This window comes from Bubalus kerabau, chromosome 2, assembly GCF_029407905.1.
Source record: "Bubalus kerabau isolate K-KA32 ecotype Philippines breed swamp buffalo chromosome 2, PCC_UOA_SB_1v2, whole genome shotgun sequence".
In the NCBI taxonomy this organism is placed as follows: Eukaryota; Metazoa; Chordata; class Mammalia; order Artiodactyla; family Bovidae; genus Bubalus; species Bubalus kerabau.
This window is the reverse complement of record NC_073625.1, coordinates 168,569,166-168,593,121: the sequence shown is the minus strand read 5'-3', so window position 1 is coordinate 168,593,121 and position 23,956 is coordinate 168,569,166. Positions and strand designations below refer to the sequence as shown.

General features: G+C 39.9%; 1 pseudogene; it reads left to right on the top strand.

The window, feature by feature from the left end:
- Positions 1-1,419: 1,419 nt before the first annotated feature.
- LOC129644520 (craniofacial development protein 2-like) lies at positions 1,420-21,527 on the top strand (annotated as a pseudogene).
- The last annotated feature ends 2,429 nt before the right edge of the window (positions 21,528-23,956 follow it).

Sequence of the window (23,956 nt, the reverse complement as noted above, 5' to 3'; positions counted from 1 at the left end):
TTTCTCCACACCCTCTCCAGCATTTATTGTTTGTAGACTTTTAAAAACTTTATTTATTTTAATTGGAGGCTAGTCACTTTACAGCATTGTGGTGGTTTTGGCCATACACTGACATGAATCAGCCATGGGTGTGCATGTCTCCTCCATCCTGAACCCCTCTCCCACCTCCTTCCCCATCCCATCCCTCAGGGTTGTCCCAGTGCACCAGATTTCAGTGCCCTGTTTCATGCATCAAACTTGGACTGGTGATCTGTTTCACATATGGTAATATACATGTTTCAATACTATTCTCTCAAATCATCACACCCTCACCATCTCCCACAGAGTCCAAAAATCTGTTCTTTATATCTGTACCTCTTTTGCTGTCTCACGTATATGGTTATCATTACAATCATTCTAAATTCCATATATATGTGTTAATATGCTATATTGTTGTTTTTCTTTCTGACTTACTTCACTCTGTATAATTAGCTCCAGTTTCATCCACCTCATTAGAACTTATTCAAATTCATTCTTTTTAATAACTGTGTAATATTCCATTGTGTATATGTACCACCACTTTCTTATCCATTTGTCTGCCAATGGGACATCTAGGTTGCTTCCATGTCCTAGCTATTGTAAACAGTGCTGTGATGAATACTGGAGTACACATGTCTCTTTCAATTCTGGTTTCCTCAGTGTGTATGCCCAGAAGTGCGACTGCTGGGTCATATGGAAATTCTATTTTCAGTTTTTTAAGGAATCTCCACACTGTTCCCCATAATGGCTGTACTAGTTTGCATTCCCAACAACAGCGTAAGAGAGTTCCCTTTTCTCCACACCCTCTCTAGCATTTATAGTTTGTAGAGTTTTGGATAGAAACCATTCTGACTGGCTTGAGATGGTACCTCATTATAGTTTTGATTTGCATTTCTCTGATAATGAGTGATGTTGAGCATCTTTTCATGTGTTTGTTAGCCATTTCTATGTCTTCTTTGGAGAAATGTCTGTTTAGTTCTTTGGCCGATTTTTAGATTGGGTCATTTATTTTTCTGGTATTGAGCTACATGAGCTGCTTAAGTATTTTTGAGATTAATTATTTGTCAGTTGTTTCATTTGCTATTATTTTCTCCAATTATGAAAGCTGTCTTTTCACCTTGCTTATAGTTTCCTTCACTGTACAAAAGCTTTTAAGTTTAATTATGTCCTATTTGTTTGTTTTTGCTTGTATTTTCATTACTCCAGGAGGTGGGTCATAGAGGATCCCTCTGTGATTTATGTCAGAGAGTGTTTTGCCTATGTTTTCTTCTAGGAGTTTTATAGTTTCTGGTCTTACATTTAGATCTTTAATTCATTTTGAGTTTCTTTTTGTGTATGGTGTAACAAAGTGTTCTAGTTTCATTCTTTTACAGGTGGTTGACCAGTTTTCCCAGCACCACTTGTTAAAGAGGTTGTCTTTTCTCCATTGCATATTCTTGCAAGAGATGGTGAGAGTGAATGCTGACATTCTAGGAATCAGCGAACTAAAATGGACTGGAATGGGTGAATTTAACTCAGATGACCATTATATCTACTACTGCGGGCAGGAATCCCTTAGAAGAAATGGAGTAGCCATCATGGTCAACAAAAGAGTCCAAAATACAGTAATTGGATGAAATCTCAAAAATGACAGAATGATCTCTGTTCATTTCCAAGGGAAACCATTCAATATCACAGTAATCTAAGTCTATGCCCCAACCAGTAACGCTGAAGAAGCTGAAGTTGAATGGTTCTATGAAGACCTACAAGACCTTTTAGAACTAACACCCAAAAAAGATGTCCTTTTCATTATAGGGGACTGGAATGCAAAAGTAGGAAGTCAAGAAACACCTGGAATAACAGGCAAACTTGGCCTTAGAATACAGAATGAAGCAGGGCAAAAACTAATAGAGTTTTGCCAAGAAAATGCACTGGTCATAGCAAACACCCTCTTCCAACAACACAAGAGAAGACTCTACACATGGACATCACCAGATGGTCAACACCGAAATCAAATTGATTATATTCTTTGCAGCCAAAGATGGAGAAACTCTATACAGTCAGCAAAAACAAGACCAGGAGCTGACTGTGGCTCAGATTATGAACTCCTTATTGCCAAATTCAGACTGAAATTGAAGAAAGTAGGGAAAACCACTAGACCATTCAGGTATGACCTAAATCAAATCCTTTATGATTATACAGTGGAAGTGAGAAATAGATTTAAGGGACTAGATCTGATAGATAGAGTGCCTGATGAACTATGGATGGAGGTTTGTGATATTGTGCAGGAGACAGGGATCAAGACCATCCCCATGGAAAAGAAATGCAAAAAAGCAAAATGGCTGTCTGGGGAGGCCTTATAAATAGCTGTGAAAAGAAGAGAAGTGAAAAGCAAAGGAGAAAAGGAAAGATATAAACATCTGAATGCAGAGTTCCAAGGAATAGCAAGAAGAGATAAGAAGGCCTTCCTCAGCGATCAATGCAAAGAAATAGAGGAAAAAAACAGAATGGGAAAGACAAGAGATCTCTTCAAGAAAATTAGAGATACCAAGGGAACATTTCATGCAAAGATGGGCTCGATAAAGGGCAGAAATGGTATGGACCTAACAGAAGCAGAAGATATTAAGAAGAGGTGGCAAGAATACACAGAAGAACTGTACAAAAAAGATCTTCATGACCAAGATAATCATGATGGTGTGATCACTAACCTAGAGTCAGACATCCTGGAATGTGAAGTCAAGTGGGCCTTGGAAAGCATCACTACGAACAAAGCTAGTGGAGGTGATGGAATTCCAGTTGAGCTATTTCAAATCCTGAAAAGATGATGCTGTGAAAGTGCTGCACTCAATATGCCAGCACATTTGGAAAACTCAGCAGTGGCCACAGGACTGGAAAAGGTCAGTTTTCATCCCAAGCCCAAAGAAAGGCAATGCCAAAGAATGCTCAAACTACCCACAATTGCACTCATCTCACACGCTAGTAAAGTAATGCTCAAAATTCTCCAAGCCAGGCTTCAGCAATACATGAACCGTGAACTTCCAGATTTTCAAGCTGGTCTTAGAAAAGTCAGAGGAACCAGAGATCAAATTGCCAACATTGCTGGATCATGGAAAAAACAAGAGAGTTCCAGAAAAACATCTGTTTCTGCTTTATTGACTATGCCAAAGCCTTTGTGTGGATCACAAGAAACTATGGAAAATTCTGAAAGAGATGGGAATACCAGACCACATGACCTGCCTCTTGAGAAACCTATATGCAGGTCAGGAAGCAACAGTTAGAACTGGACATGGAACAACAGACTGGTTCCAAATAGGAAAAGGAGTATGTCAAGGCTGTATATTGTCACCCTGCTTATTTAACTTATATGCAGAGTCCATCATGAGAAATGCTGGGGTGGAAGAAGCATAAGCTGTAATCAAGATTGCCGGGAGAAATATCAATAACCTCAGATATGCAGATGACACCACCCTTATGGCTGAAAGTGAAGAGGAACTAAAAAGCCTCTTGATGAAAGTAAAAGTGGAGAGTGAAAAAGTTGGCTTAAAACTCAACATTCAGACAATGAAGATTATGGCACCTGGTCCCATCACTTCATGGGAAATAGATGGGGAAACAGTGTCCGACTTTATATTTTTGGGCTCCAAAATCACTGCAGATGGTGACTGCAGCCATGAAATAAAAAGACGGTTACTCCTTGGAAGAAAAATTATGACCAACCTAGATAGCATATTGAAAAGCAGAGATGTTACTTTGCCAACAAAAATCCATCTAGTCAAGGCTATGGTTTTTCCAGTGGTCATGTATGTATATTAGAGTTGGACTGTGAAGAAAGCTGAGTGCCAAAGAATTGATGCTTTTGAACTGTGGTGTAGGAGAAGACTCTTGACAGTCCCTTGGACTGCAAGGAGATCCAACCAGTCCATTCTGAAGGAGATCAGCCCTGGGATTTCTTTGGAAGAAATGATGCTAAAGCTGAAACTCCTGTACTTTGGCCACCTCATGGGAAGAGTTGACTCATTGGAAAAGACTCTCATTCTGGAGGGATTGGGGGCAAGAGAAGAAGAGGACGACAGAGGATGAGATGGCTGGATGGCATTACTGACTTGATGGACATGAGTCTGAGTGAACTCCGGGAGTTGGTGATGGACAGGGAGGCCTGGCGTGCTGCGATTCATGGGGTCGCAAAGAGTCGGACATGACTGAGCGACTGAACTGAACTGAACTGATATTCTTGCCTTCTTTGTCAAAGATAAGTTGTCCATAGGTGCATGGATTTATCTCTGGGGTTTTTATTTTGTTCCATTGATCTATATTTCTGTCTTTGTGCCAGTACCATACTGTCTTGATGACTGTAGCTTTATAGTATCTTGATAACTGTAGACTTTTTGATGATGTAACTCTTTAACTAAGTCCTTCTCAATTTTGACAGTCTTTTGTAAGACAATTTGTTCATTGAGAATAGGATCTAATTTTTCTTCATTACTCTGCTTAGAACTGGCACATAGCAGCATGTATTCATTCATTCATCTGTTCATTCAAAACACACACACTATGTGCCTACTATGTTTAGGCACTGTTCACCATGCTGGTAAGACAGATATATCAGTGAAAAAATAAATAAATGCCCCTCCATGATGTAGCTTTTACCCTCATGTAAAGAAAGAGATAATTAATGCGTAATAGTGAAGAGTGTAAAAAGAAAATAAATAAGGAAGGGTAACTAAGAGGAACCAATAAAAAGAAGATAGACTGAAACTTTGAGGAGATGAGTCTTGGGGAGGCCTCGCTGAGATGATGCTTGAGCAAAGATTTGAAAATGGTGAGTGAGAAGGAGTCATGCTGTGTGAGGGAGCTATGTCTGGGAAGAAAAACAGGAACTGCAAAGACCCTGGGGCTAGAACATATCAAAAGTGTTGGAACGGGGAGCAAGAGGAATTGAGCAGGAGTTCAGTAACTGTGAGGAAGAATAGTAAGAGATGAAGCCTGCAAGGGGTAACAAGCAATGAATAAGACAGACAAACAGATAATCAGACAGTGGACACTGTAGAGCCTAGTATCAACTTTGGCCTTGAGAATGTTGTAATAAGTGAAATGAGCCAGTCACAGAAGGACAGATACTGTATGATTCCATGTACATCTAAAACAGTCAAAATCATAGAAGCAAAGAAGAGAATGGTGGTTTCCAGGGGCTGGGTCAAGACAGGAAGGCAGAACTACTGACATCCTGGTTCTCATTCAGCACTTCTAGGCAAAGTACCATTTAAATTTGGAATTTAATTTGGAGAAATTTCTGTTTTGCAAGATGAGCAAGTTCTTAAAGATCTGCTGTACAGCATTGTTTCTGTAGATAATACTACACTGTTGTATACTCAAAAATCTGTTAAGAGGGTAGATTTCATGTTTCATTTTCTTACCACAATTGGAAGAGAGAGAGAGCATGCACCACTTGGATGGCTGCAAGCAGAGCAATGACAAGACTGGATGTAGGTTTTGAAATGGATTGCAGATACTGAGTGAGACTAAACTAAGGGAAGTGGGTGGTAAAATAAATCACCAAGTGTAAAGGCCAGTTTGTACTCTATTGCAACAGTCCAGCAGATGATGCTGGTTTCAGCTGCGTTGGTAACAGTAAAAGAAAGTTAGTTTCAAAATCAATTTTTGATTGTAGAGTCAACAAAATTTAGTGGTTTGAACGTGAGTTTAAGAGGGGGAAAAAGTAAATCAAAGATATTTATTCAATGAATATTTGTTGAATGAATGAAAAGTAAAGTCTTGGAAACACATATAATAGCCTTGGGAGTTGAAAGGCAGGGAGGGGTTAAATGAAATAGAGGAGGATGAAAAACAACCAGACAGCCAAGAAGCTCTGAGAAGACAGACTCCTTAAGGGGTGGAGGAGGAGAGGAGTCTGCAAAAGGAAACTGATAAAGTCAGACAAACAGGAAAACATCCACATAAAAGAGGCTTGGAAAAGGTCATTGATTTTTAGCACTGAGGATCTGAGTTTAATATCACACTTTAGACGGGGGCAGAAAAGACTGTAAGATACAAATTGGAAATGAGTGTTTGGAGGACCCTGTGAAATGGAGCTTTCATTCTGTGACTCTTCAGCTAAATCAGAGCTTTCCTGCCCATGTCAGGGGTCTGCCTTTCTAATTGTAGCGGGAGTAAGTTGCCAACAGTGTGAAGGTACTGTCCATATATAGTGGGTCCAGTTTGTGACTCAAGCCATTTTCTTTTTAAAATCTTCAAGCTGCAACTTGTGGGGAACAATTTCCAAAGTGACTTTTTCAAGAGCTGGAAATCCAAACAAAACCCGTATGAGAAAAGAAAGTGAGTTGCTTAACACATGGTAAGCAAAATAGATTTCTTCATCCAACAAAAACAATTATGTATCACAGGGGAAATGTGCTTGGGTTATCTTCTGAAGGTTTTTACTCCTCTGGCTTCAAAAACCCTTTATTATGAATCCTGGTTCTCATTCAGCACTTCTAGACAAAGTACCATTAAAAAAAAAAAAAAAAAGCCTTCATTATATGTTTTAGACATCTGAGCATGATTATATAGAATCTTCTCTTGGCAGATATGACTTGTGAAATCCTTGTACCTAGCAGAATGATGTCAGATGTAAAAGTAAATGCAGCCAGATTCAAAGCTGGGAGTGCTGGCCAGGATAGTAAAGCGAGCCAGAAAGCATGCAAGTATTCCAAAGATGATCCTAGCAGATGTTTTGTGACTAGTCGCACTGATTGGGACAGAGCTATCTAGGCCGTGAGTCACCCTCCAAGGTCAGCAGCAGAAGTCTGTGGCTTCTGCATTCAGCCTTTCAAACATATTTTACCAGTTTTAAGCTATGACATAGGGAACTCCAGAATGACATTAATTATGATTAACCACAGCATAGTGTCAAAAATTTCTCCTTCAACAATTTCTTATGATTTCTCATGGTCCCTCACTCTTCTGCTTCTCAGGACAATTTCACCCTTTTGTCTGGAATCATCTCTGTCCAGAGGCAGATTTGCTCTCAAGCCAATAAAGTTTAGGTGTCAATGTTCCTCATTTGCAAAGGCCTCTGTGAGTGTTAGGAGTGGCTGGGGATTGTACAGTATCTGAGGCTGTGAAGAAAGCCAGTTTATCAGGAACAATTACTAAGAAAGCATTTCTCAGAAACTATCCAAGGAGATCTTAGGAGGGTCAAGCCCTAAGAATCCAGTAAATTGTTAGGCTGTTAGGTTTTCTTTTCTTATTATAAATAAGTATTTACTTGTTTATTTTATTTTATACTTGTAACTCTAATGTCTTTTTTAAATGATTCCTAAAATGATATAAACCTTGCTGCTGCTGCTGCTAAGTCGCTTCAGTTATGTCCAACTCTGTGCGACCCCATAGACGGCAGCCTACCAGGCTCTCCATCCCTGGGATTCTCCAGGCAAGAACACTGGAGTGGGTTGCCATTTCCTTCTCCAATGCATGAAAGTGAAAAGTGAAAGTGAAGTCGCTCAGTCGTGGCCGACTCTTCACGACCCCATGGACTGCACCCTACCAGGCTCCTCTGCCCATGAGATTTTCCAGGCAAGAGTACTGGAGTGGGGGATATAAACCTTAGGCATCATTAAACCTTAACTCACTCTTTTTCCTATCCTTTGAATGTAGCTCCAATCCTTTCCATAAGTATTGACACTATAAGGAGTCTAGTCAAAAATAAACAATTCCTGGGCTCAGCACCAAAATGGATCTTCCTTAGTCAATTCTGAACCTACACTCTGCTCAGTTTCTTATAATGGTATTGTTACTTTAGAGGTTTCCCAGGCAGCACAAAGCTAGTTGAGGTGATGGAATTCCAGCTGAGCTATTTCAGATCCAAAAGATGATGCTGTTAAAGTGCTGTACTCAATATGCCAGCAAATTTGGAAAACTCAGCAGTGGCCACAGGACTGGAAAAGGTCAGTTTTCATTCCAATCCCAAAGAAAGGCAATGCAAAGAAAGTTTAAACTACCAGACAATTGTGCTCATTTCACATGCTAGCAACATAATGCTCAAAATCCTTCAAGCTAGGCTGCAACAATGTGTGAACTGAGAACTTTCAGATGTACAAGATGGATTTAGAAAAGGCAGAGGAACCAGAGATCAAATTGCCAACATTCATTGGATCATAGAGAAAGCAAGGGAATTCTACTTCTGCTTCATCGACTACGTGAAAGCCTTTGCCTATGTGGATCACAAACTGTGGAAAATTCTTAAAGAAATGGGAATATCAGACCACCCTACCTGTCTCCAGAGAAACCTGTACGCTGGTCAAGAAACAATAGTTAGAACCAGACACAGAACAACAGACTGGTTCCAAATTGGAAAAGGAGTACATCAAGGCTATATACTGTGCCCTTGCTTATTTAACTTACATTCAGAGTACATCCTGTGAAATGCCAGGCTGAATGAAGCAAAAGCTAGAATCAAGATTTCCAGGAGAAATATCAATAACCTTGGATATGCAGATGACACCACCCTGATGACAGAAAGCGAAGAACTAAAAAGCCTCTTCATGAGAGTGACAGAGGAGAGTGAAACTCAACATTCAAAAACTAAGGTTATGGGATCTGTTCCCATCATTTCATGGCAAATAGATGGGGAAACAATGGAAACAGTGACAGACTTTATTTTCTTGGACTCCAAAATCACTGTGGGCAGCAAATAAATTTAAAAATGCTTGCTTCTTGGAAGAAAATCTATGACAAACCTAGACAGCATATTAAAAAGCAGAGACATCACTTTGCTGACAAAGGTCCATATAGTCAAAACTATGGGTTTTTTCCAATAATCATGTACAGATATGAGAGTTGGATCATAAAGAAGGCTCAGTGCTGAAGAATTGATGTTTTGAATTATGGTGTTGGAGAAGACTCTTGAGATTCCACTGGACAGCAAGGAGATCAAACCAGTCAATCCTAAAGGAAATCAACCCTGTCAATCCCAAAGAAAATCAACCTTGAATATTCACTGGAAAGACTGCTGCTGAAGCTGAAGCTCCAATACTTTGGCTACCTGATACAAAGAACTGACTCATTGGAAAGGACCCTGCTGCTGTTTAAAGATTGAAGGCAAGAGGAGAAGGAGGTGACAAAAGATGAGATGCTTGGGTAGCATCACTGACTCAATGGACATGAGTTTGAGCAAACTCTGGGAGATAGTGAAGAACAGGGAAGCCTGGCATGCTGCCGTTCATGGGTTTGCAAAGTCAGCCACGACTCAGTGACTGAGCAACAACAGGTGGCACAGTAGTAAAGAATCCACCTGCCAATTCAGGAGGCACAAGACATGTAGTTTGGATCCCTGCGTCAGGAAGATCCCCTGGAGAAGGAAATGGCAACCTGCTCCAATGTTCCTGCCTGAAAAATTCCATGGACAGAGGAGCCTGGCATTCTACAGTCCATTGTTAATGTTACACCTTAGCTCAAACATCTTAGTCTGATAGCCTTCCCTGTCTGATAGCCTACTTCATCTCAGAAAGAGATTTTTCCTTGTAGTCTCATATATCTCCAGAGAAGAGAGTTCTGTAGCCTCTTCCCCAACCTCTGAACCTTCTCAAGGCCTCTAGCTGGCATTATCTTAGCACCCACTATTGTTTTCTTCTTTATGTGCCTGACCTACCACAGCTAGTCTGCTGTGATCATCTCTGTTCTGGCAGAGCTGTTTTTGATAGAATGGAATTAGTATGCATTGCTTACAAGGTTTTAATTCAACAGAATACTGAGTTAAATAACTGAATAATAATGTCATTTGGTGCAATCTCCAAGAATGCTAATTTCAAATGAAGCAGAGCCTAACTAAGACAATAAACAGATCCATCACACAATACAATAGATGTAACTCTAATATTAGATGTCATAAAAAGAACAGAGAGCAAATAGAAAGTTATAAAGCTTTTGTCTTAGAGAAATGGATATTATTTAGAAACAGGTCATGAAAGTGCGAGTACTATTTTTAATCTATCATTTCTGAAATCTGAAAAATGAATTTTTTTACATACACAAGGAAATATTTTTGCAACAAAACTAAGAGGAAAGAAAATTTACTGTAAAGGTTGTAGCAATAGGGAAGAGCACACCATGCCCAGTCTGAATGCAGCACCAAGAATTATAAGTATTGTCTTATTTGAGCATTTTCCATTACAGGTTTCCAAAAGGGATGGTTTGCATCAGATATAATTTTCTGTACTATAGACACAGATCACATTCACAGAGCCTCTTCATACTTTTTGAAGTTAGCCATAATGATCATGTAGCCCATTTGCTGACTTCTTCTGAGCCTCTTTGAATCTTATGTGAAATGTTCAGTGAACTCCCTGCAGGTAGCCATTTGGTGACTGCCCTCTAATTTATCTTTTACTTCAATCACAGTGTTTTTCTTAATTGCTGCTCTAGTGTTACTTTTTTTTCTCAGCGGTTAATATGACTCTTAAAAATCACAATTTAGAAATACTAACACCAGTTTTAGCCCAAAATGAAAACACTATTTAGGTGCAAAGGATTGTGGGTAATTTCTACGTTGTAGGTATAGACTATAAAAGGCAAATAATCATTTAAAGAACACATTTTTGAACAAGAATTTAATTTTTTCCTTAAAATTTTAAAAAGCTCTGAAATTGAGAAATATTATATCAATTACTCTGTTTCCACTTTAATTCTTCAGTTATTCAATAATTGCCTAAATCAAAAGAAGTAAATGTTACTAGTATTCACACAGAAAAATTGCCCCAAATCCATCACAAAAGAGAAAATCTCATTTTCTCTTTATTCCACCCATGATTTCCTTAAAGTCGGTTCACAGTGGTTCAGCTATTCATTCAACAAATAGTTACTGTGCAGACACAATGTCTTCAGGATTCCAAGATGAATCAGACACTTCTCTCACTTTGAATACCTCCATGCCTGTGTAAACAATGGCACCCCACTCCAGTACTCTTGCCTGGAAAATCCCATGGACAGAGGAGCCTAGAAGGCTGCAGTCCGTGAGGTCGCTGAGCGTTGGACACGACTGAGCGACTTCACTTTCACTTTTCACTTTCATGCATTGGAGAAGGAAATGGCAACCCACTCCAGTGTTCTTGCCTGGAGAATCCCAGGAATGGGGGAGCCTGGTGGGCTGCCATCTATGGGGTCGCACAAAGTCGGACACGACTGACGCGACTTAGCAGCAGCAGCAGCAGCAGCAGCATGCCTGTGTAAATCACTGTGCTAAATAGTAAAGTAAATCATATTATATGTTTCTGTAGTCTAAAATATATCTAAATTAAAATTTAATAAAAGAAAAATTAACATTCTGATTTTTTGGATATTACATTATTTTGTATATCTTAATTTCCCAAATCAAGCGATATTTTAAATTCTCTAGAGATAATATATTTTTGTCATTTTTAAGAATAAAGTGTGTTGATTTTGGTAGATAGCTGAATAACAGTAGTATGAAATATTATGTGTTTTCATGTTTCTTTTGACCACATCAATTCACAATATCAGTCTTATTGGAAAGTATACTGTAGACCAAGGAAATCATTGGTTTTTGATACTTCAGTTACCAAAAGAGAAAAAGTTACCAAAAATGCCATTTTTATTGCAAAAATAAAGCAATGAAAATTGTTTAGGTTTTAATGTAGTCTTCATTCTTGACTAGGAGGGCATGTCACCTAACTTTTGTATGCCCTAATTGCATTCTCTGTCACAGAATTTTCATTTTTAGAGTATACCTTGAAGATACTGATGATATGGCATTATGTTTATCTCAGCTCTTTGACTCAAGCCAACCTGGTTTCCAATCCTACTTCTACCACTTAGCACCTGTGAAAACTTTGGGTTTTTTTAATCTCAGGTTGGCTAAATTAAAGAGAATTTACTATCAAATATCAAAAAGGTATCCAGAAGTAAGGAGATCCCTGGGCACAGCCTGTTAGGCTTCTGGCCCTTTTTTTTTTTTTTTTTTTTCTGATGTTCTTGACATGCCCAGTTTGATTCTTGGGCTAGTAGTAACACATGTGCAGGAGTTCTGGGGACTACACTGACAGGAAGATATCCAGAAAAAGAAAGGAAGCAGCTTTTTTTCATGTCTTTGTCCAAAAGCTGTTCCCCTCACCTGACAACAACAAAAAATATATCAAAAGACTTCCCCTGGTGTCTTTGGTGAGAAGCAGGCCACAAGGTCACCCTTAAACCAACCATGTTGGTAGAAAGAGATTGCTTAGCAAGTGGGGATCTTTCTGAAGAATGATTGGTTTCCTGAGTCACTTGAAGAGAGTTTGTTTTGGAAACTTAAACAAAGTCGAGGTTCTGTGTAAATGTTGACAGCCAACACATCTCATTATCTATTTGTTGACTGGCTACGAAGGAAGTTGAGGATTCAGTACTCATCACACACACACACACACACACACACATGCACACACTTCTTCAAACCATCCAAACTATGTCAGTTTTAGTTTGAATAATATCTAAGATTTGCAAGATTATGGCCATGTAAATATTATTTACTGTTAAGCTAGATAATTTACTTTGGTTTCATTTTTTTAATATGCTTCCTGCTTTTCCTGGAATTAATAATTATTTACATTTTAAAAAAATTTAACTATCTTGTTTTCAGTGCTGTATTTTCTATCATTTTCATTAGATCTGGGTCCCTGAGTCTGTGTCTCTCTGTTTTATATTCTGCAGAGAATAAATCTCCATCCTCCAGGAGGGTAGGGAAGGGGGAATTCAAGGGAGGGATAGGTTTCTGGCCATGCCAGGTAGGATAGGGGATGTACATAGACCTTCCTCTACAGACTTTAAACCAATCTTTTCGCTTATAGCTCTACAACTCAAACTCATGGTCCAAGGTGTTTGATAGTTCCAAATTTTGAGCCTTTGTCTAGTAGGAACTGTTTGTTTCTTGTTGAAATCCCTGTTCTGCAGGCAATCAGGTTTCAGCTTCTTCCTCCCTGCTAATACAGTTAACAGGTATTATCCTTATTTTCTATTTATATCACCTTTTGGGTTTACCCATTTGGATTTTATTTCTTCACTTACATTTTAGTGGGATTTCTGGAGAAAGCAGACACAAACACACATGTTTAATCTGCTACGTTTAACCAGATTTCTGTTTCTTAACTACAGTGAGACTCAACTTCCCCATCAATAAAATGGAAATATTAATACTGTAGTACCTAGTTCATGGTGTGGTTGATGGATTAAAGGGAAAAGCATGAGAAGTTTTAGTACATTTCTTAACACATAGAAAGCAGCAACTTAATATTTATTATTATAAGGTTATACAAGAAATATGCATATAACACTTGCATATAATAAATCACACATAGGAAAATGTATTTCTCTCAGCCTTACCCAGCAAATAATTATCTGTATAGTTATTTAATTATAATTATACAAATATAATTATAATTATATAAATAATTGTATTTCTATTATCATTTCCTAAGGAAAAACTATTGATTTTAATAAATTAATTTGTGAGAGGGGGAAGAGAGCAGACTTGAAAGTGAATTTGTAAGTGTATCTAATAATTCTGATTCTGAGACTTTGGTTTATCAAAAACTGAGGGACTACCCTAGTCTTGCCTGATAGAAAAAATCATCTCTAAAGGATGTATAAAGTCCACGTGATCAACATATCATTAAACATATGTTCTTATTAAAGTGTATGATCAAGATGAATGTAGTCACTAAAGGACTAATTTAGTGGTGTCTGGACATTCCACTGAAAAAGGGAAGTAGTTCATCATCTTATCACTAAAGGGTTTCCCTGATCCTGGCAGCTGCAGCTGCTCCCTCCCTTTCCGCCTTGCGTGGTATTTCATCTGCATCTCTTCATCGCCTTTGCTATCTCAGAGTTCACATACTTCCTCACACATGGGTTATATTCTCCTTTGACGCAGAGCCAGGCCTCATTCATGTTTGTATTTCCCACAACCCTGGCATAAAGCCCTGTAAACTGCTTGCGTGCCATAAATATCTGATGAATGAATAAGCACTTTTATGTCCCCCCCAATTTCTGTCACATGTAAAAACCCAATTGATTTTTAAACCAAGGTTTCACTAACTGATACATTTTTACTTTAGTAAAACAGGATATTGACTTTTCATACATAATTTTAACCACCCCGTCCTGGAGTGGGTTGCCATTCCCTTCTCCAGGGGATGTTCCTGATCCAGGGGTGGAACCCAGGTCTCCTGCATTGCAGGCTTTATCATCTGAACCACCTGTGAAGCCCACCCTTTCCCCACCCCAGATGTACTGAATAGTTTAATTGAACTTCTGTGTTTTTAATTGCTCTCCTTTTTTGCATCTTCATATATGAATCTCCATTTCTCCAGTTACTTTGGTGCAGACAGGTGTCAAGCCTGTCACCATCTATCATTTTGGGAAGAGTGACTATTGGTCTTTGTACTTTTTCAGTCCTATGAGGGGTATTTGGTTGAGCCATACTTTCTTTTCCAGTCAGCTTTTAAATTTTCATTGTTATTCAGTAGCTCAGTGGTGTCCAACTCTTTGTGACCTCATGGACTGCAGCTTGCCAGGCTTCTCTGTCCTTCTCTATCTCCCAGAGTTTGCTCAAACTCAAGTCCATTGAGTCGGTGATGCCATCCAACCATCTTATCCTCTGTTGTCCCCTTCTCCTCCTGCCTTCAATCTGCCCCAACATCAGGGTCTTTTCTAATGAGTTGTCTCTTCACATCAGGTGGCCAAAGCATTGGAGCTTCAGCTTCAGCATCAGTCCTTCCAGTGAATATTCAAAGGTTGATTTCCTTCAGGATTTGCTGATTTGATCTCCTTGCTGTCCAAGGGACTCTCGAGAGTCTTCTCCAACACCAGAGTTCAAAAGTGTCATTTCTTCAGTGCTCAGCCTTCTTTATGGTCCAATTCCCACATCCATACATGACTACTGGAAAAACTATAGCTTTGACTAGATGGACTTCTGTTGGGAAAGTATCATCTCTGCATTTTAATATGCTGTCTAGGTTGGTCATGGCTTTTTGTCCAAGGAGCAAGTGTCTTTTAATTTCATGGCTGCAGTCACCATCTGCAGTGATTTTGGAGTGCAAGAAAGTAAAGTCTGTCACTAATTCCATTGTTTCCCCATCTATTTTCCATGAAGTGATGGGACTGAATGCCATGAGCTTAGTTTTTTGAATGTTGAGTTTTAAGCCAGAATTTTCATTATCTCTTTTACCTTCATCAAGAGGCTCTTTAGTTCCTCTTCACTTTCTGCCATTAGGGTGGTGTCATCTACATATCTGAGGCTATTGATATTTCTCTAGGCAATCTTGATTCCAGCTTGTGCTTTATCCAGCTTGGCATTTCACATGATGTACTCTCCATATAAGTTAAATAAGCAGGGTGACAATGTACAGCCTTGAAGTACTACTTTCCCAGTTTGGAACCAGTCTGCTGTTCCATTTCCAGTTGCTTCTTGACCTGCATACAGGTCTATCAGGAGGCAGGTAAGGTGGTTTGGTATTCTCATCTCTTTAAGAATTTTACACAGTTTGTTGTTATCCACACAGACAAATGCTTTAGTGTAATCAATGAAGCAAAAGTAGATGCTTTTTCTTGAATTCTCTTGCTTTTTCTATGATCCAACTGATGTTGTCAATTTGTTCTCTGGTTCCTCTGCCTGTTTTAAATCCAGATTTAACATCTGGAAGTTCTTGGTTCACATACTGTTGACATCCAGCTTGGAGAATTTTGAGCATTACTTAGTACTCTTGCCTAGAAAATCCCATGGACGGAGGAGCCTGGAAGGCTGCAGTCCATGGGGTCACTAAGAGTCAGACAGGACTGAGCGACTTCACTTTCACTTTTCACTTTCATGCATTAGAGAAGGAAATGGCAACCCACTCCAGTGTTCTTGCCTGGAGAATCCCAGGGACACGGGAGCCTGGTGGGCTGCCGTCTATGGGGTCGCACAGAGTCGGACACGACTGAAGCGATTTAGCAGCAGCAGCATGTGAAATGAATGTAATTGTGCAGTAATTTAAACATTCTTTGCCATTACCCTTCTTTGGGATTGGAATGAAAACTGACCTTCTAAACTTTTATTATATACAAGAACTGTTAGTTTACAGTATTATAGTTTTGACTTACTGTGACTTATTGTGAAACTTAGAATTTATCACAAAACTGTCACTTAAATATTAAAAACACAAAACAAATGTTATATTTTATCAGGATTGAAAGACTATGTTAATGAGAGTGGAAAATGTTTTATTTGTGTTTGGCTATGTCGGGTCTTAGTTGTGGCCCTGGCATGTGGCTTCTCTCTGGCTGTGGAGAAACAGGCTTAGTTGCTTGTGGCATGAGGGATATTAGTTCCCCAACCAGGAGTTGAACCCATGTTTCTTACATTGGGAGGTGGATTCTTAACTACCAAACCAACAGGGAAATTCCAAAAATATTTTATATAGGAGTATGTCTCCCATTTGGTAATCCAAGTCAATGGAAAAACAAGAGACAAATTATGGGCAACTTTACAAAACTATACCTGGTTCATAAAACTTCTTTCTGATTTCAGTAAAACGTATGCCAGTACTTCGTGAAATCTGTTCATCTTGACTGTGTTTTATTAATAACTTTCCTGATGTCATGATGATTTCCTTAGAAGACCTTCATTTTCATATCAACTGTTTACCATATAATATTGCTGTTTCTCCATGGTATAGAATTGTGGAATTTTTTAAAGACAAAGGTGGTATATGTTTTGAGAGACTAAATACATAAAGTTGAGAACTTGTGGACACAGAGGGGGAAAGAGTGAGTGGGATGAATCGGTGCATAGCGTTGACATATATACATGACCGAGTGTAAAATAGACAGCTAGTGGGAAGCTGCGGTATAGCACAAGGAGGTAAACCTGCTGCTCTGTGACCACCTAGAGTGACGGGACTGGCGGGGGAGGTTTCAGGAGGGAGGGAGAACATGCATACATATAGCTGACTGTACAGCAGAAAGTAACAAAACGTTGTAAAGCAGTTATACCCCAGTTTTTAAAAAGGTGTGTAAAGTTTAATTTGGGGCCATGGAAATTTTAGCTTCCCTGGTGGCTCAGATGGTAAAGAATCCACCTGTGATGCAGGAGACACAGATTCAATCCCAGGGTCAAGAAGATCCCCTCGAGAGGGGCATGGCAACCCACTCTAATATTCTTGCCTGGAGAATTTCATGGATAGAGGAGCCTGGCTAGCTATGGTCCATAGGATTGCAAAGGGTCAGACATGAATGAATAACTAACATGGGAATTTATTTAATCATGTGCTTGCTTTTCTATTGTATAGGTAAGTAGGTCTTGGTGTACCTCTAACAATCATTATACATACAATATAATTTGCCACATTCATGGGGCTAGAAACTTCAAGAAATAAGTACAATGTGTTGGATGAAATTTGAAAGAATAGAAAGTGTTTAAAGGAGGAATTTTTGAATTAACTTTCTTTCTCGTATTGTAAAATGTTTCCCGTGCGCCTGCCTTCAAAGCCTGAGGGTCAGGACCTGCTGTGTGTCTTAGTGCAGAGCTGATCCTTATCAGTACATGATGGCAGTCAAAGTTATGCTGGAGAAAGCATTTTAAAATCTGGTTATCCACAGAAAAAGAATCATAGTGTGTGTTCTTTGTGTCTGGCTTCTTTCACTCTACATAATATTTTTGAGATTCATTCATGTGGTCACCTGTATTAGTTGCTACTTTTTTTGTGTTTCTGGCTGTAGAAATCAGAACAGTAGCTGTTGCTAGGGTAGGAGGGTTGTCTCTGTTCAGTAGCTCAGTCGTGTCTGACTCTCTGCAACCCCATGGACACCAGGCTTCCCTGTCCTTCACCATCTCCTAGAGTTTGCTCAAACTCAGGTCCATTGAGTCAATGATGCCATCGAACCATCCCATCCTCTGTCATCCCCTTCTCCTCCTGCCTACTATCTTTCCCAGCATCAAGGTCTCTCCTTAATGTGTCTGCTCCTCACATCAGGTGGCCCAAATATTGGAGCTTCAGTTTCAGCATCAGTTTTTCCAATGAATAGTCAGGGTTGATTTCCTTTAGGATTCACTGGTTTGATATCCTTGCTTTCCAAGAGACTCTCAAGAGTTTTCTCCAGCACCATAGTTTGAAACATCAATCCTTTGGCACTCAACTCTCACATCCATACATGACTACTGGAAAAATCATAGCTTTGACTTTATGGAACTTTGTTGGCTAAGTGAGGGGTAGGAAGAGAATCAACTGAAAAGCAAGATGAAAGAATTTTCCATATGATGGAAATGCTCTGTTTCTTAAACTGTTTACATAGACTGTTTATTTGATTCCATGTAATATTTGTGCATTTGACAATATGTAATTATATTAATGGGCTTCTCAGTTGGTGCTAGTGGTAAAGACCTGCCTACCAGTGCAGGAGACATAAGAGACATGGGTTTGATTCCTGTATTGGAACGATTCCTTGATGGAGGGCATGGCAGCCCACTCCAGTATTCTTGCCTGGAGAAACCTGTGGAAAGAGGAGCCTGGCAGGCTACAGTCCCTAGGGTTGCACAGAGTCAGACATGACTGAAATGACTGAGCATGCATGCAATTATAGTAATATTTCAATACAACTTGAACTTGATCTAAAGGAATGAGGTGATCTTGAAAGAAATGTTTTAAAGAAGTTTTCAAAGATAATGTGTGCTTGTTTTCTCTGTCAATAGAAACATATCTGTTCCAATTCAACTACCCTGGTTTTATTAATACTTCCCCTTGAAGAAATAAAGTATACTAATGGTATTTTAAATCAATAGATGAGGTTCAAAGGGTCTAGATAAGAACATCTTTAATGAAAATTATTTTGATGCTTTATTAGTTGGTAAATGTTTTAATTCATTTGTGAAGATTTGAACTTGGTGGACATCCTGAGTGATGGGGCTAGAGTGTGTTGAACTCAATAGTATTCCCAGAGTCCTCCTGGAACTTCCAATCTATCAGAGAGGACAGAGGTGGAAAAAGAAATTACAGGCATGATGAAAGTGAAAGTGTTAGTTGCTCAGTAGTCTCCAACACCATAGATTGTAGTTTGCTAGCTTCCTCTGTCCATGGAATCCTCAGGCAAGAATGTTGGAGTGGGTAGCCGTTCCCTTCTCCAGCTTATCCTCCCAACCCAGGGATCAAACCTAGGTCTCCTGCACTGCAGGCAGATTCTTTACCATCTGAGCCACCAGGGAAGCCCATGCTGAGGGTCGTGAAAAAGGGAAGCATAAAGTGCTTGGAATTGAGTGACCATGGGAAGCTAATGTAGCCAGGCAAGACTTCAATGAGAAAATGTTTAAACAAAGACCTAAATAGTGAGTGGAATTTCACTACATGAAAAAGGAGCTGAGGAAAGTCTACTCTGAGGATTTGAGGATCACAAGCAGGAGAGCCAACACAAATTGCTGACCATTAATGAGTAAAGAGTGTGTGAGAGGAAATGGACTAGAGAAGGAGAATGGAGTTGGGGAGAGGAGATCTTACTGTCAGAGGACACAACACAAAGCTTCAAAGGATAAGGTGAAGGTTTAGACTTTGACCCTTGAGCACCAGCAAGACAACCCAAACTAATACTGTGCTTTTCTCATCAATTGTTGCTGAGAACATCATATGTCTGCTATAAGAGAAATCTAGGGACTTCCCTGGTGATCCAGCTGCTTTTCTACTGCAGGAGACACAGGTTCTATCCCTGTTCTGGGAACTAAGATCCTGCATGCTGCATGGTGAGGTAAACAAATAAATAAATAACTGAAAGCTCTATATGAGATTAAAAAAAAAAAAATCTGTGTGGCTTTTTGATGCATTACTTGAAGAAAGTTTTTTGTCCCATGACAGAGTGAAAGCATTGAGATTGAACATGAGACACAGATTTTACATTTCCCTGAATCATCACAAGGCTCAGCAGATACAATTTGACATGACTGATAGTGTCACTAATCTCTTGTGCAGTTCAGCAAGAAAACATGTAGCCCCTCTTAAAGGAAAGTAGCTGATTGTAACATGTAAGATGATTCCATAATAATGTACAAGGTTACTTTTTGTGCCTTGAGATCTTCTGCTTCTCCACTAACTTGTCCCCAGAAATTACCTTCTCTCACTGCCCAGCCCACTGATGCATGGCAGGCCCAGAGTTACATCAAAGCCTTCCATCTGCCTTGCAACCTCTAACTCCAAACCAACTTCTTCCGTGAAAACATTTTTCATCATTCTGAAATATGAATAAGCTGATATAGCATTTTTAAATACTTTCAGAGAATTGCTTGGGAAACAGACATGTCATCTTGGGTTGTGACAGAAACAGGGTAGAACCCACCACATAGTTTTAAAATTATATCAATGGAATTCTGTTTTAAGGAACTTTAGATGCTAGTTCCAGGAAGAGATTTCTGATCGTGCGAATTTTCAACCTTATGAATAGTATAACTCTTGTGCTACCCTTTTAAACTACCAACTAAATTTGAAACAACCACATTGCTTTTAATCTATAGTAGGACATGCAAGAAGACTATGAATAGTGACTTTCCTAAAAGGAAAAAGAAGGAAAAAGGAAAAAAAAAAAACTGATGAAGGTTTTCCATAGGAAGTTTCAGGAATTCAAAACTTTATCTTTAATCATTTGCCAACATAAGACTACATGCTCCCAGGGAATTTTGTCATTCATTCCCATAATGGTTTGTAATGTTCTTTAATTTTTTCCTCAAGATTCAACTTGCAATTGGAATCTCAAAAGAATCCTTTGTCTTCTGCTTAACAGAAAAGTGGAAGTCAGCAATTTAAAGGTTTTTGAACTACCTTCTCTCCCTATTCCCATTGCCCCAAAGATGTACCTTCATTCATTGCCATCATTGATCCTCCCAGGCGGGACCCTCCACCTGTGTTCTGGGATGAGTCACTTCAACTTACGTACTGCACCCCATCAAAGGCCTTCTCTCCCATACCTGCAACCTCTCTTCACACATTCCTAAAGCACTTTTATACACTGCAGATTCCATTATAATAAAATCAGAAGGCTTACTTCTTTGACACCATATAAACATTCACCCAATGTCTGGACCAGAGATTATCATTTTTTTTTTTTAATTTTAGGAATAACTTGCACCCTTAAAAATTATTAAATATCTGAAAGGACTGAGTGTTTGTCTCCCCAAAGTTAATTTATCGATATGCCAAAGCCTTAACCACTAATGTCATAGCATTTGGAGGTGGTGCCTTTGGTAGGTAATTAGGTTTAGATGAAGTCATGAGGATGGACCCTCCATGATGATATTAGTGTCCTTTTACCAGGTGGGTATTTACTAGTTCCTCCCATCCAGGCACAAGACTGACGTGTGCTACTACTATCAGAGGTATTTCGACAGTGCCTGCACAATGGGCGCCTGCCACCCACTTCCCTTTGAGAAGAACATGGTGAAGCACCTCAACCTCGGCACGGACAAGGACATCTACCTGCTTGGAAAAGCCACGCTGCCTGGCTTCCGGACAATTCACTGCAGAGCATAAGCTCCCCAGCCAGGCCCCCTCACCCTTCCCCATCAGGATTTTACAGCCGGTCTTCTGGCCACTCCGGCCTGGGAAGGAAGACTGTGTTCCTGAAAAATTACAGCCCACACTTCAGGCAGCAAGAGCCCTGGGTTTCAGAAACTCAAGGGCAGAGCCCCCAGCCCAGCCTGCCCTGTTGTCACAGGGGTGTGTGAACCCAGAGCCTCCTGTCTCACTCATGTATACCCGTTTAGCATTCCCTCGGGAGAGGGTCCTCCCGCCCCCAACCCAGGTAAATGCAAGATCCACCTTTCCCACCAGGGCTGCCAAAACTGGTCTGCTTTCCCTACCAGAATGATGTTGTTACTGCGAACCAGGGAAACAGGAAAAAAGGTACAGTCTCTATCCTCATGGAGAAGGCGAAGGCAACCCACTCCAGTACGCTGATGGGTTTTCATTGCTGCAAAGGCTTCCCTCTAGTTGAGATGAGCAGGGGTTACTCTTGTTGAAGTGCACAGGCTTCTCATAGCGGTGGCTTCTCTCGTTGCCAAGCGTGGGCTCTAGGCGTGCAGACTTCAGTAGTTGGGGCATGCGGGTTTAGTTGCTCCGCAGTGTGTGGAATCCTCCTGGACCAGGGATCAAACCTGCGTCCCCTGCATTGGCGGGTGGATTCTTATCCACTGTGTCACCAGGGAAAGCCTTCTGCATTTTCAATTTCTATTCTTGGTCTTTACTTTTACCTCATTTCCTCTTCTGATCTCTGACATTAGAGGTATATGTGACCTTAGGTCAAACCTGGAGAAAATTTTCAAAGATGAAAATCTTCAGCTAAATCCAAAATGGAAGGCCAAGAGGCAAGAGAATGCATGCTTTTTAGGAAATGAGATTTATAGAACTTGGAAAGCAAAGAAAACGAGTCTTAAACTTCCAAGGATACAAAAGTTTCACCGAAAAAGGAATGACTTATTAAGGGTATTTCCTTATTAAGGAAAGTATGTAACATTTTCTGAGGCATCTCTAGCTTTTGCTAGGGTGTCCTTGGGCGTCTGTGTAACAGGAAGCAGAGTTTCTCATTCAGGCTCCTTGGTTTGATGAATCACTTAGGAAAAGCATTATATCAACCTGAGGAAAATGCTTGTGTTTGGCTCCTGAGCCATAAAAAACAAACAAAAAAATCTGATTTCAGCTCTTTGTCAGAAATCTGACTCAAATTGGGTTCAAGTTTCCTGTTTTAGCTGCTATTGCTGTGTAACAGATCACCCTCAAATTTGGCAGGGCACTTTAAAACAGCCATTTCATTAAGCTCAAAGATTCTCCTGTCAAGAATTCAGACAGAGCACAGTATAAACAGCTTGACTCTGCTTCTCGATGTCTGGACCCCAGCTGGAAAGATTTGAAAACTGGGAGGAACCCTACAGAGCTGGAATCAGCTAAGGGCTCATTTACTTTCATTGCTGAGCTTAGCACCTATGCATGGTATTTCCATGGGTCTGAGGCTCTCACAACAGGGCAGGTGGTCAGGCTTGGCACAGGGACTCAGGGCAAGGATTCCAGAAAACAAATTAGAAGCTGCAATGCCTTTCATGGCACAGTTTCACAAATCATGGAGTATCACTCCAGCACATTGGATTGGTTGAAACAGTCCCTCACAAGACTGCCTGGATTCAAGTGGAGAGGACATAGACCCCACCACTCAACAGGATTAGTGTCAAAGAGCTTTGTGACAATGTTTTAAAACTTCCTGAGTTCCAGACAATGGAAATTATTCTCTGGAGTGTAAGGTAAAGAACAGTCTAACCCTGTGAACTTGGACCCAGGGATGAAGAATAAACAAGAGACGCAACAGAAGGCTTCAGGGCCCAGGGAGTAAGATGGAGAGTTGGGACAGCTGGGGACCTGACTGGACTGGGCTGTAGAAGGATTAGGGTTCTCTGGAAGCCGAGCTGGGTTTGAAGAGATCGAATGAGAAAGTTTGGCAAGGAAAATGGAAAAATAAAGTAAAAACAAAATAAAATCCCTCATAATCCAATCACTCAGAGGAAGTGACCAGAGTTTATATTCTGATGTGTTTGTTTCAGCACTGTCTCTGCATGTGTGTGAGTGAGAATGTTTATGAGCTATGTGAGTTTGTATGTGTGCTCATATCTATGTGTGTGGGAGCATGCATGTCAACCAACCTTGTGATCATATCATATAATAAGTTTCATGTCTTGTCTTTAACCCAGAGTTGATTTGCTTCTCACTGGCATCTCGCTCTGAACAGATTTATATTTTTAGCTTTGTTTGCTTCTGCTAAATTAGCTAAGTTAATCTTGATAGAGTTCTCTTGTGCCTAAATTTCTGGTTCTGTGCCTAGAGTCAATAGCCTGCTAAGTTATTGTTGTTGCTAGGTAGTTTAGTCTCTAAGTCATGACTGACTCTTGAGACCCCCATGGACAAAGGAGCCTGGC